General features: G+C 37.6%; 1 pseudogene; it reads left to right on the top strand.

Moving 5' to 3' along the window:
- Window positions 1–6,014: 6,014 nt before the first annotated feature.
- On the top strand, window positions 6,015–12,249 carry LOC108511818 (annotated as a pseudogene).
- The last annotated feature ends 211 nt before the right edge of the window (window positions 12,250–12,460 follow it).

Raw genomic sequence — 12,460 nt, 5'->3', positions numbered from 1 at the left:
GCAGAAGTTTACCCTTCTTTGTCGGGTCATTTTCTGTAGACGCTGCCTTGCTATGAATATTGCATATTCCTGCAGAAAAGCAGAATTTTCTGAAAATTCTGCAAGCATGCTCTTGAATAGTCGCGTACGACCAGGTGAAGAGCATCTCATTCCTGTCATTCCCTAGGTTCCACAAAAAAAACATGATAGACTTCCTACCTTTACCTTTGAGCCACTACCAACTAGTTAGAGAATCAACATCTTTTTTTTTTCTTTTTCTTTTGAGAAAGTTAGAGCATCAACATCTTGTGTTGGTGTCTTCCCCAATTGAACCATGTTGCCCAGGATCCTCTATATTGTTGCACTGCTAAGATTATGTTTTGTTTGCTCATCATGTATCGGCATCAAGGGCATAACCTATTCAATGCCCTTATTCCTTTAACGCGGTCCATAACCTCACTGCTGTAGAAAGCTTGCAATCGTTGCAACAGAACAATCTGAATTCACTGCCATGATAGAAGCTGAATTAAATGGCAAAAGAACCATTTTAAAGTGTTTAATCCATTTAGAAATTGAATGAATATTTTAGGAGTTCGAGTGGGAATAGCTTTGGATTGCATTGTTTCTTATGAAGATTCATCGTTGTGTTGAATGTTTTGATGTCTGGAGTAGGGATGATGGCTGGAGAAAGGGTATCAGTTTCGAACCCTTGATATGGGCTGCACAAGTCAAAGCACATGAGGATAAGACAGGTCAAATCCAATCATGTTGTTGAATGCTGGTGTTTCAAATCTGCTGGCTGGATTCTTTTTTTTTTTTTTGCTGAAATCTACAGGCTTCTTGCAAATTTTGACTTGGGTTTTCGGTAACTTCTAATAATGAGCACATATTGCTCAATAGATAGTTTCGACATGTTTAAATTGCTACCTCTTCTCCAAAATAATGGCACATGTTCATGCAATATGAAGATTCTTCTGAAAGCTGATGGTCATTATCTTCAGTTATTAAGATTCCAATAAAATAACAGGAACATTTCTGTTTCATACTTTGTATTAGTCAACTCGATCAGGCTTTCAGACAGCAGACTGAAGTTTTAAAGATGTTACTAATAGTTTGTACTAACAAATTCACTATTCCTAATTAGATGCCTGAAAGCTGCAAGGATATAATCTATACTCAGAGTCCATCTAATTCAACTAGATAACCAGTTAAAGGAGCTGATATTTTAATAGATCACTGTTTCTTTGTTTTTATCATCTTGACTCGATTACTAATGAAGAACTCGAAGCTCCAAAAGCGTTACCAATACTTTTGCTCTGCCTTACTTGCTTATATTCTTAACCAAGCAGCTGAAACTCGTAATAAGTGGATGAGCCTTTTCTAACCAAGGAACTGATACAACAAAAGAATGGTTGAATGAATGTAACAGTCTCACTTAATCAGGGCACTAATCAAACAACTAACCCTATCAAATAACTTCTACCTAGCTTTAGCTAGCTGAATTTTATTTTTTCTTCAATCAGAATCTAGCACTCAGAATAATGACTGACACTCTATATTCAGTCTCGCTACATTAAGTTTCTAATGAATCTCATGGTTCCATCAATTATGATCGTAGATGAATTCTCTTTGAAACTCAAGTAGCCAATTCATATTGAACTCTATTTAGTTTTATTTCTATAGAAGTTTTTCACTTCATTTAAACTACATTTAGACCCGGATTAGAACACTCAACGTTTGCGCATTACAAATTAATTTCATCAGGACAATATTCTATTTGCAGTTTGAGTTATTTTGTAGGATTAGAAAACTCAAGGAACGTCAGTCACAAAGCCGGAGCGGGATCAGAATCTTTTTCTACAGCCAATCTGATCCAATCTCCTGAGAGGAGCATCTTGGAGGAGGCCGATTTGGAGAGAATTTGCTCAAAATTTCGTATGTTAGCATACCATAGTAAGAACCACACATCGAAAGATTTTTTTGATCCACGGGGCATTTTATTGACTCTGTTTTCTTTCACTATGATCGAGCAAATATAATTTTTAGACTTTTTATTATATTTAATAGGGAGATTTATTGATTGGCAGACTAAATTGATATTAGCCTCTGGACATAAGCCCCCATAAGTAACAAGTTCTGTTTCTTCCATGATCTGTTGAAAAAAAATGTCGCTAGAAAGCAGTCAGCAAGTCTCTAAGCAAATCATCCAACAAAAAAAAAAAGCTCCAATCAAATCCGAGGGCCTTAACAATAACTACCATCTTGTTTTAGTAACTGATTTTTTCTCAAATAATGACATTTCAAAAATAATGACTGACACTTTGTATCCATCCACTATATAAGTTTCTAATTAAGTTCTTCAATGATGATGTGAATGAATATCTTTAATCATTGATCCTCAATCCTGATGTCGTATCAGCTTATCAAGAAGTTTTAGATGAGTGTCAGAGTAATCAAGATTTTTTTTTTTTAAAACAGCTTAATGAAATCAGTTCTAATGTAGTCTGGTAGTATCCCTATTACCATTAAATGCCTGTAGGTGCGTTGTTCGTTTTCTTTTATTGAAGAAATGTAGCAAAATTCGGGTAAACAGCAGGACGACTATAAATAGTTTTATAATCCTGTTATAAAACTTCACTCTCTTCAAATAGCAGATAGATTTGAAAAAATTAGCAGATAAACGATATCTAATGATTTAAGAGGGTTCTTGAATGAGCCGGGCGAAGCGGATGTGCACTGCTCTCGCCAAATGGGCATTGTGCGTTGCAAATGAACTTTTCTCTGATGACTAAGAACATCTTCTACAGGGGTATCATTTCATTGAAATATATCATTGGATCAGAAACTCAAGAAACATTTTTATAAATTTACTCGATTAGAATGTATAAACATGCAACAAAAATTTGGACTAGATTAGAACACTCTATAACATTATTATAAACTCTTGAATCATTAATACCATAAAGAAAGGATTATTCTAATAGCGATTGTTGCTTGATGGTCAATGAGGAAATAGAACAGCGCTTCAGCTATTGACATAAGCGCTTCTAAGGTGAAAGATTCTAGTTCTTCTGATTAATTTTGTATGATCATCGATCAATTTATCTCCTCCTCTTATATATATAACACATATATATAATATAATACAATGTGGAATTAGATTTCGAAAACACGTCGCAAGAGTTGACGCCTATAACAAGCTGTGCAAAGATATAGCTAACAATTTGTCTTTTTCTCTTACTCCTCCTCTTTGATTCTTAATGTTAGTCCCTCCATACAATACAAACCCCCAAGTACCCCTGGTCACTTTTGGAAAGCTAATACATCGCCCTTTATCAACTCCCTGAATTATCGAAGCAACATAACCATACAGTGACGATCAGAAGAGATGAGGAAGCCAAAGCTATTATACAAGCCTCTAATTTTTCTATCATCCCATACCACCGTACCTAAAAACTTGCGACAAAGACACCCAAACTGCCTTTGTACTATTTACTAGCAAGGGAGCACATCATTGGATCAAGAATATGGGCGAAGACAAACCTTTCTACTTCTCCGGCTTATATATGAGTAAAAAAGTGGCTTTCCCTTTTTTGTTCCAATTAGAGGACTAAGAACCCCCCGCGGCTAAAAGTATGACATAGATACGCAAAGGATCACCTACTAATAAGCACCAAAACAAGGATCTTCTACCTTGCTTGGCATTCCACAAGATGGAGCTCTTCTTTTACCTTGCTTGCTGATCTCATTAGTATGGCTAATCCAAACAAATTTCTTATGGGTGCATGCCGTAAACAAACAAGTTTATATTATCAACTATGCCTTACAAAAAGAGTGGTTAGTTTATGCCTTACAAAAAAGTATGCAGTATGAAAAAGAAACTACAATGTAAACCTTGCGCACGATTAAAGTTATTGTGATTTTTACGTTCATGTTTATTAATTTTAAAGGCCATATATACCCCCAAAATCTTGTGCATGATTACTTTAAAGTTTGACTGTGTAATTTTTGAGTTTCTTTGCTCCATGCCTTTGCTTTGCAATGACATGATTTAGATCTTATTTGAATTCCCTTCTCCCTTTGATACCTCCACTTCCTATATATTACTATCTTATGAACACAAACTCAAAGCAACATCTATGGTATAAATATATACAACTTTATCCCCACAATGAAGAGACTACTTTATATGGTCACGCCATATCTGCCTCCATGAGCGAACCACACGAGCTTTCAAAAATAAGATCATTAAAAGGTATATCTTATACTTCTGAACAAACCGCAATTAAACGAGCGAGCAACATGTTGCATGTATTATTATAATTTACGGTGAAGATATATAGATTAGAGACAACATGATATGAATCCACTTCTGACATAACCAATGCTGCAGTACTGTTCTTTCAGATCTCTTTTCAAATATGACACCATAAAGTGCTGAACTTATAATTGGGGAAAAATAAAAAAAACCAAGATCTTGTGGGCAGATTAACAATGTTCCAGCAATGTGGAAAAAAAAAACAACAGTCTGCATGACAAATAAAATTAATATATTATTATGTGAAATTATAAATATTTTTTTAGCAATTAATTTCAGACAGAAACTTGTAGTCAGGGAATGAAATCTGGTAGAAACATCTGCTGTAATGTTGTGGATTTCAGTGTAGAATAACATGGATCATCTATGTCTTGGTAGGTCAATAACTCAATTTCAAACTAATCCCGGCAATTGGGATGAGGTACTAGTTGAACTCCACCTGACAAAAAGAACCGCTTGAACTTACATTGTAAACTACTCGAAACATAACATTATGCTAAGTTCTCTTATGTAAGATTTCTTATGTAAGATATCTAACTTGGGTATTACATATTAGTCAACTTGGCAAAATGAGCAGGAAAAGATTTTAAATTCTTGCTCATGAGTCTTCAACACAGTATTTTTCACCTGGGAGCCCCTACCTCCAGTTTCCCTTAAAGTGAATTCGACGGATGTGTTCTGAATGCGGAGCAGGAGAAGGGCGAGCTTTATCATCAGAGGTCCGACTCCAAGGCCAGATTTTTGACATTTTGGTCCAGGACGAAGTGAGAGCAGCCTATCCGACTTGAATTTTGTTCGACTTTTCTGCCTGCATGCGCTATAGTGCTGAGGGTATTCGACGATAGTCATCTTGGATCCATCAAGCGCGGTGATTGTGATAGCCACCACTGCTCAGAACATTCGAGCTATAATGTGTGAGGGGATGGCCGCTCAAGCAAAGCATGTATATCGTGAGCCAACGGGCAACAGATTGGTAGTTCTTATATGATTATTATTTTGATGAGTCTTTTTGTGAGAGAGTGCTGTTGGGAACCCGCCCATGCCGCTGATATTTCAAACAAAAATCAGATGGCAGCGGAAAGGGGGGCATGTGCGGGATCAACGTTCACGCATGACGTGTTTCAGACCTTCGTAATTAGTAAGAATTAAAACTTTTAAAACTATTAGGAAGATCAATTTCACTTGCGCGGTAGATGATCACCCAAATCGAATTCGTGGTTTTGGAAGAGGTTCGCTTGAAGCGTTCAAGTGCCCGGCCTCTACGGGTATCCACAGAAGCAGGATCCGATCCAAGCTTTCTATCTCACCGGGGTGCTAGCTCCCTTGAAGATAACTTTTGATGGCTGATCTCCTCTCTTTCTTTCAACTCATGATACTTGAGAGGAGAAGGAAGAAAAGAAGGCAAGGCCCCTGCAGCCTACTTTCTTTTCCCTGCGTTGGAAGGAGGAAGAGGAGAGAGGGCCCATCTTCTTTCCCTTCTTCTTGCTGGCGGCCTGAACCAAGGGAGGGAGAGGGTGGCACTGATGAGAGAGGGGGATTCCTATATCCATTAGTCAGCCCCAAGAGTCCTCCTTTTATAAACATCTAGCTCCTACAAGTTAGGAGCCCTTGATGTTTTACCAGAGGGGGCCGGCCCCTCTTGTTGCCGCACCAAGAGATCCAAGTATTCGAGCACTCCGAAAATTATTATTATTTGATATTTTGGATATTTGTATCCATGTATGATTGCGGGACAGGGGGAAAAAAAAAGAAGAGAAGTGGTATTCTTGTATCACCCGCCGCATGGCCCCTTCTTTCCTTCCCCTCTTCCATTTCTTTAATCCTTTCCATTTCTTCCCATGCCTACTACCTCACCTGCTGCCTCGCCGTCGACCGCGAGACCCCGATCTCCCCAGCTCCACCCCGATCCCCGCCGCCACCCGGCGCCGATCTCCGCATGGTATTCTCCGGTGCCACATCTACCCGGCGATCGCCATCGCCGACAAGCTCGGGAGAACGCACGCCCCGACGCCAAGATCTTCTTCAGCGCACCGCACGGAATGGAGAGGCTACGACTACGACCCCGTCCGCCGCGCCCGCCCCCCCCGGGGGTTTCTTGCTCGGGGGGCCCCCCTCACCCCGTCAACCTCCTCCTCGGTTTCCACCTGTTCGCCCGTCGCCGCGCCGGTGTGCTTGGCCGCGCCCTCTCGATCAAGATCCCGACCCGGAGCAGAACAGTTCCCCGGCTCCACCAACCGCGTGGTCCCGCCTTACGCCGAGACGATCTTCCTCGCATCAATGCTTGCGTGAAGCATCTCCCAAGAAGAAGGGCTTGGTGTATGGAAATCCCGTCAGGCTTTCGCTGAGGAGGCACACGTCCAAGGCGGTTGCTCGGACGCATTTCTTCCCCAAGGCTGGGTCGGACAAGGCTCAGGTGGTGCTCGTGCTCGGGGCTCGGCGGGTGCCGGTGCCATCAATGTCGCGGTCCTGAACATGTACTATGAGAAGCTCTGGAGCTGCAGAACAGGTACATCATATGGCAGATAGGGGCTGAGGGGTACAGTGAGATGGAGAGCCTCGTCAAGAACAACGGCGGTGGTGAGATGAAGAGCCTCGTCAAGAACAACCGGCGGTTGCTGCTCACCCCGTGAGTTTTTCTATACTCACCTCTGCTTGTTCTTTTTTCCCGTGATTTCTTGCTTCATTTTCTTCTTCCAATGAGAACGCATCATCCTTGTGTCCATGGTCGACTTACCAAGGGTTTGAACATATGGGTTTTGGGAATGTCAAAATGTTTGGTTCTGATGGTAAAACGTTGTTAATTCCCATGAAGGATAACATTTTACTATGCATCATATTATTTTACGTGTTTTCTTACTGGACAACAAGTCAAAACAGTTAGGAGATCAAAATTCACAAAATCTATCCAAAAATCATATGATTTAGAGATCCCTAGCTCATGCATCTAGTAATCAAAAAATATATATTGTTTGTATTATCTAAACTATCCATTTTTGACCACTAGATTTATAAGTGATGTAAATGCTTGGAATCTCCAAATCATATGTTTTTTTGACACTAAGCAATTTAGAGATAATAAATCAGATACAACAGCTCAGACCATCAATGCTACACCCAGTCATCCAATCAAGATTGACCTTATTTGGAGTGTTGTGAAGGCGTCACATATTAACTCTACTCTACTTTCTCACATACATACATTCTGCAAGCTGGGGTGGGTGGGTGCGTGCGTGGTGTGTGTCTGTGTTGTTATATATATTGGTTTAAAGCCATTTTCACTATCTTTGGGGAGATTTTTACTATCATGTTTTGTGAAATTTATAAGTCAGGCTCCTGCTTAGAAGTGTGGCAATCATCCCAGTATTATGTTATATAAATTAGTCCTTCATCTTGTAATGCCATTCGTCATATGCTTTGTGTCAAAGTTTAGCTAATTTCTAAAAGTTGTTTCATTTCCTGGTACCTGGCAGATCTGTTGTTAACTTATCTTTTTCCATGCACTGTTATAAAGACACTGTTCCTTGCGATACTTCATTGCAATACTTATTCCATTTATGCAGTTTTTCAAAGAATCTGCCATTATTATCGTGGGAACCCAAACTTATTATTGATGACTGAATAAACAAGCCTTCCCAATTTCTTGGTTTGGCTTAATGATTTCTTCACACTTTAGTTCCTATCACATTTGTTGTCATATTAACCTATCCCACTTCCTTCTTCACAACTGCAAATTGTGTATCTTAGGCCTTCATCTATATCCTGACCTTTCTCTCTCCTAGATAAGGCTCATATTAGATCTTCATTGCACATGCTCATACCATATAAAGCAGTTCTATCACTTTATTCTCAATTGGTTCAACTTGTAAATATCTAAAAATAAATTTAACTCTTTTTTCCTCTTGTTGCTTTACAACACATTAACCTTCCACCGAAGAAGAAAAGATGGTTTGCCAAGGAACACTCACATTTGATTGAAGAATTTCATTCGCCTATGATATATATGTACCTGTTAGCATCCTCACTTATACAATGGTGAACTCAAGATCACAATTAGAGTCATATATTGCCAATTCCTTCAGTCTTTTTTACAGAAGCAATTACCAATCTGCTGGTAAGTGATCAGACTCTCCCAACATGCTTGAGTGTTCAGTTGTCTAATTTAATGCAAAGCCTCTAACATGTGAAATCAAATTCAACTGCCATGGCTCTCCTAGAGCTCAATCGTTTATAGGCAGTTTGATTTTTCATGTTTATGTCAAATTTCAAGACATAGAGTTGATTTATAAAAAAATATGCAGGATTTTAAGGCACCTACCATAAGCAGTAGTTTAAAGACCCTGTTGATCTCTGATCTGTACAATTCCCTTATGGAGTCAGTTTTTGAAGAAACTTTTAGGGCAAACATAACAAAGCTATGCAGAGGTTTCTACCAGTTAACAGACTTCACAATTAGGATCTTGGAGCTGAGCAATAAATCCCAGTTAGGACCAGCATTTTTTAAGGGCTATCATTTTCCTTGAGTTTTGCCATCTTCATTCTATTTCTGATATCTGCATAGATTCTAGTAGAAAACCTAATAAATTTCTTAACTTTATTGCTTTTCCATTCCTATGTTGGTAGGTAGGAACTGGCAGCTAGAGCAAACTTTTAACAACCAGATAAAACTGATTCTTGCATTTGACAAATTTTCCAAGGATTAGCAAGTCCTTGAAGTTAAGACAGGGTCTATCTTAATGGCCTAATTTGAGTTTAATCACATACCGAACTATTTGATGAAAAACTTCAGCTAAAAATATGTTCCATGAGTTGGTTGCTTGTGGTGCTTTGAAAAGATGCATCTGCAATGGAATTGCACATCAGCCTACTGGCAAATCTCAAGGAAAAAAAAATCACCTTATTATCTCCAGCATTCATTTTGTATGTTTAGGGCCTCTTTATTGCCCAAGATTTAAATTCATACCGCGTTGCTGGATTTCTGTGCTGCCTTCTCTCTCTCTCTCTCTCTCTCTCTCTCTTTTTTCCAAGTTTCAGGAGCCTGTGGCTATCAGATAACTCCTCCAAATCACCTGACCATTTCATTTAGCCTGCTCCAATATTATTTTGTCTATTTTTTCTGTCTTAGGAGATGATAACAAACATGTGCGTGCACACACAGGGAGAGAGAGATTGTAATTTTGGTTTAAATTTATTGCTAAATGCTTTTACAATTTTGTTCAATTTGTTGCTTATACTTTTCTACCAACTGTTCATGAGATTCGTAAATTTGTTCTTTGTAGTCAGTGCTGATCTCAACAGTATATTAACTTCCGGTGTATGTATACAATTGTTTTTATTTTAGTGTATCTAAATTTGCTCTTTTAATATAAAGCTTCTTGCATACAATATATATGGCTTATGCAACTGCTGATGCTGTTGTTTCTTGAGGGGGCAATGACTTGCACTGAGATATTGGCCACTGGAGAGCCATCAATTCTGGTATTAAGGATGTCATTCTTTTCAAAAAATGAACTATATGAAATTCCTACCATATAAAATACAATTAGGAAACTAAGAATCACACTTTATAATGCTTCTTTAGTTTCACCATTATATTACAAGATTTCGTTGATAAAATTGTGGTATCTTAAATGGCATTCATTAATACTTTCTCTTATTGACTTTTCATAACAATTATCAGTTATTAAACATTTTAAACAAACAACAAACGTATCTCAGGATATGTTGCTGGTAAGGTAGAGCAGTATAGAGTGTAGTAGCTAAATGGCATTTATTGAGTACTTTCATTATGATTGATATTTTCATTTGAACAATTGTCATCAATAAACATTTTAAAAACTTATAGAAATAAAGAAGAAACAATAAGATCAGAAAGCATCTAAGAAATACTAGGATTGGAAATCAATTCTTTTTTATAATGATGATGTAAATATAAAATTTTAAAAAATAAAATTAGCTGATTATGTTAAGAATGTTGTCATTTATAGCTGCAAATGTATAAAATTGTTTTCTATCAAAGATTATAACTTCTATTAATCTACTGTGTCTTCCCAAATAAATTATCTTAGTAGTGATGCCTTCCTTCTGATATTGATAAAGAGTATATCATTCATTAAACTTAAACCCAGATGCATGTTATTCTATTACTTTAAATGCTCCTCTAAAGGAAAGCTTTAAATGTCATAAGTGAACCAAATCAAACTCCTTACATTTGCAACCGCCCCGGGGGGGGGGGGGGGGGGGGGGGGGAGCTCCCTTGTCCCTACTGACAGGTAATAGACTATCACAAATCCCTAAATTGATCTGTTATATTCTCTTAACACTGATTTTTCAGCAATTTGTTGATCATATATGTATGTGTGTGTGTATGATGCTATACCGCTACCCTTTATAAATAAAAGCTTTTACGGACCAACAACAACATAGTACTGAATATCTTCTTATATGGACCAACAACAACATAATATTGAATAAGCTAATTAACATCTTTTCTTGCTATTATCAAGTTATTTATGGTTTACATTTTATGTGAAATTGACACAAAATAGGTTAGGACGGCAAGATCTATCGTGATGATGTAGGACAACAGAGTAAGATCTAGAGCATATCTGAGAACGGAATGAGGTCTAGGCATATCTCTCAACGTTGTATATCTTGACTATTTTGAATCATCCTACCAGTGATATCAGCCCTTCTCTCCAATCACAAACTTGATGGGAGTCACTTCAAGGTTTTTTTTTAGTAGGAATGGACCGAACCGAATATATGTGACCCTTTCTATGAATCCAACCGTCACAGGAATCCAATTGTATGCTAGGGTTAAAATTTCTACAGGCCTACAAGACTTATGGCCTAAAAAACCATCTTCCAATGGCTTGCCCTTAATTGCTATACCTAGGCCAAGCCCTACAGCCTTTGTAAAACACTAATACTTAGCATGTCTTAGCACATGCCTTTCTAAGAATTAAAGAGAGAGAAAGGAAGTGGACTTGCTCCCCCTTCTTTGGCTGGTGCAGCATGGACCCTGCTTTACAAAAGAAAGAAAGAAAAGGAAAAATCGTTTCCCTATGCAGACTTCTGGAATGTAGCTTTGTGCGCCTGACTCCAAGAGTTTCAATAGATTAACTGTTGCTAGACCACATAAGTCTACACCTTAACCATAAATGAAACTAGTAATATTATACACTAGGTCAGTTGTACCAGAGCCACTATATAATTCTTGTTCTTCCTATATGTAGCTAAATATTTATTTGACTGAGTTATTCTAACTGGTTGAGTGTTGTCAGTGCCACTTTGTGGGGAATGTACATGTTATTCCAATTTAGAATTACAATATCAAGATAATATCAGCAACGTACTTATTCTAAGTTAGAGGCAAGTCTGCTATATAGTATATCCATTTGCTTTTGTTTAGCTGAGTATAGTTACTCTGAAAGTGCATTATATTAACTAGATTCTTCCTGGAAGTATCATTTAGGTATTCTCCAAGATACTGTAGTTTATCCAAATTCTTCACATTTATTTGGAGAGTTCAATCCCATAATTATTCCATATGTGGAATGCTAGAAGTCCAGTGAACCATGTAAACTGTCTGTGTACAAGCATCTTAATGGGAGACTTTTTAATAATCCTAGTTAGTGATTTTGAGAATTTTTACCAAGTGCAAGTTTAAGTTGTACTGGTCATTTAATCTTTTGGGTTATTTATGTACATCCCTAGTTCTACAATTCATTTTTAATTCCTTGTTTCCTGCTTTTTTTTCTTTTTTTTTTTTTTTTGCTGAACCTATTTTTAACTTTCTTGCAGATACCATCACCTATTGCTGTGGATGATCATTAAAATAAAAATTCATATATTTGGCAGACATAGCTGGATCAAAAGTTCTAAGAGAAGATGAACTCGATTCAAGTAGTCTTCGAACTGCAATTGACATTTTAGTATTTTCTCTCTTTTAAATTTTTGGTTATTGAAGATTTAAGGTTATTCAACGTTCCTTCAGTTTAAAAAATTCCTTCTTATAAGAAGATACATATAATCCATGTTCAAGAGAAAAAGCAAATGAAACCAACGAAAATGGGTTTTGCAATTTCAATTTGTAAACTTTGGTTGAGCTTCGACTTGTTTGCGCAAAATTCAAGACTCTTTCAAGCTTAACAAGCACTGTGA

This window comes from Phoenix dactylifera, chromosome 4 (genome assembly GCF_009389715.1).
Source record: "Phoenix dactylifera cultivar Barhee BC4 chromosome 4, palm_55x_up_171113_PBpolish2nd_filt_p, whole genome shotgun sequence".
Taxonomy (NCBI): Eukaryota; Viridiplantae; Streptophyta; class Magnoliopsida; order Arecales; family Arecaceae; genus Phoenix; species Phoenix dactylifera.
Note: the sequence above shows the minus strand (reverse complement) of the source record. Positions and strands in the feature narration are given on the sequence as shown.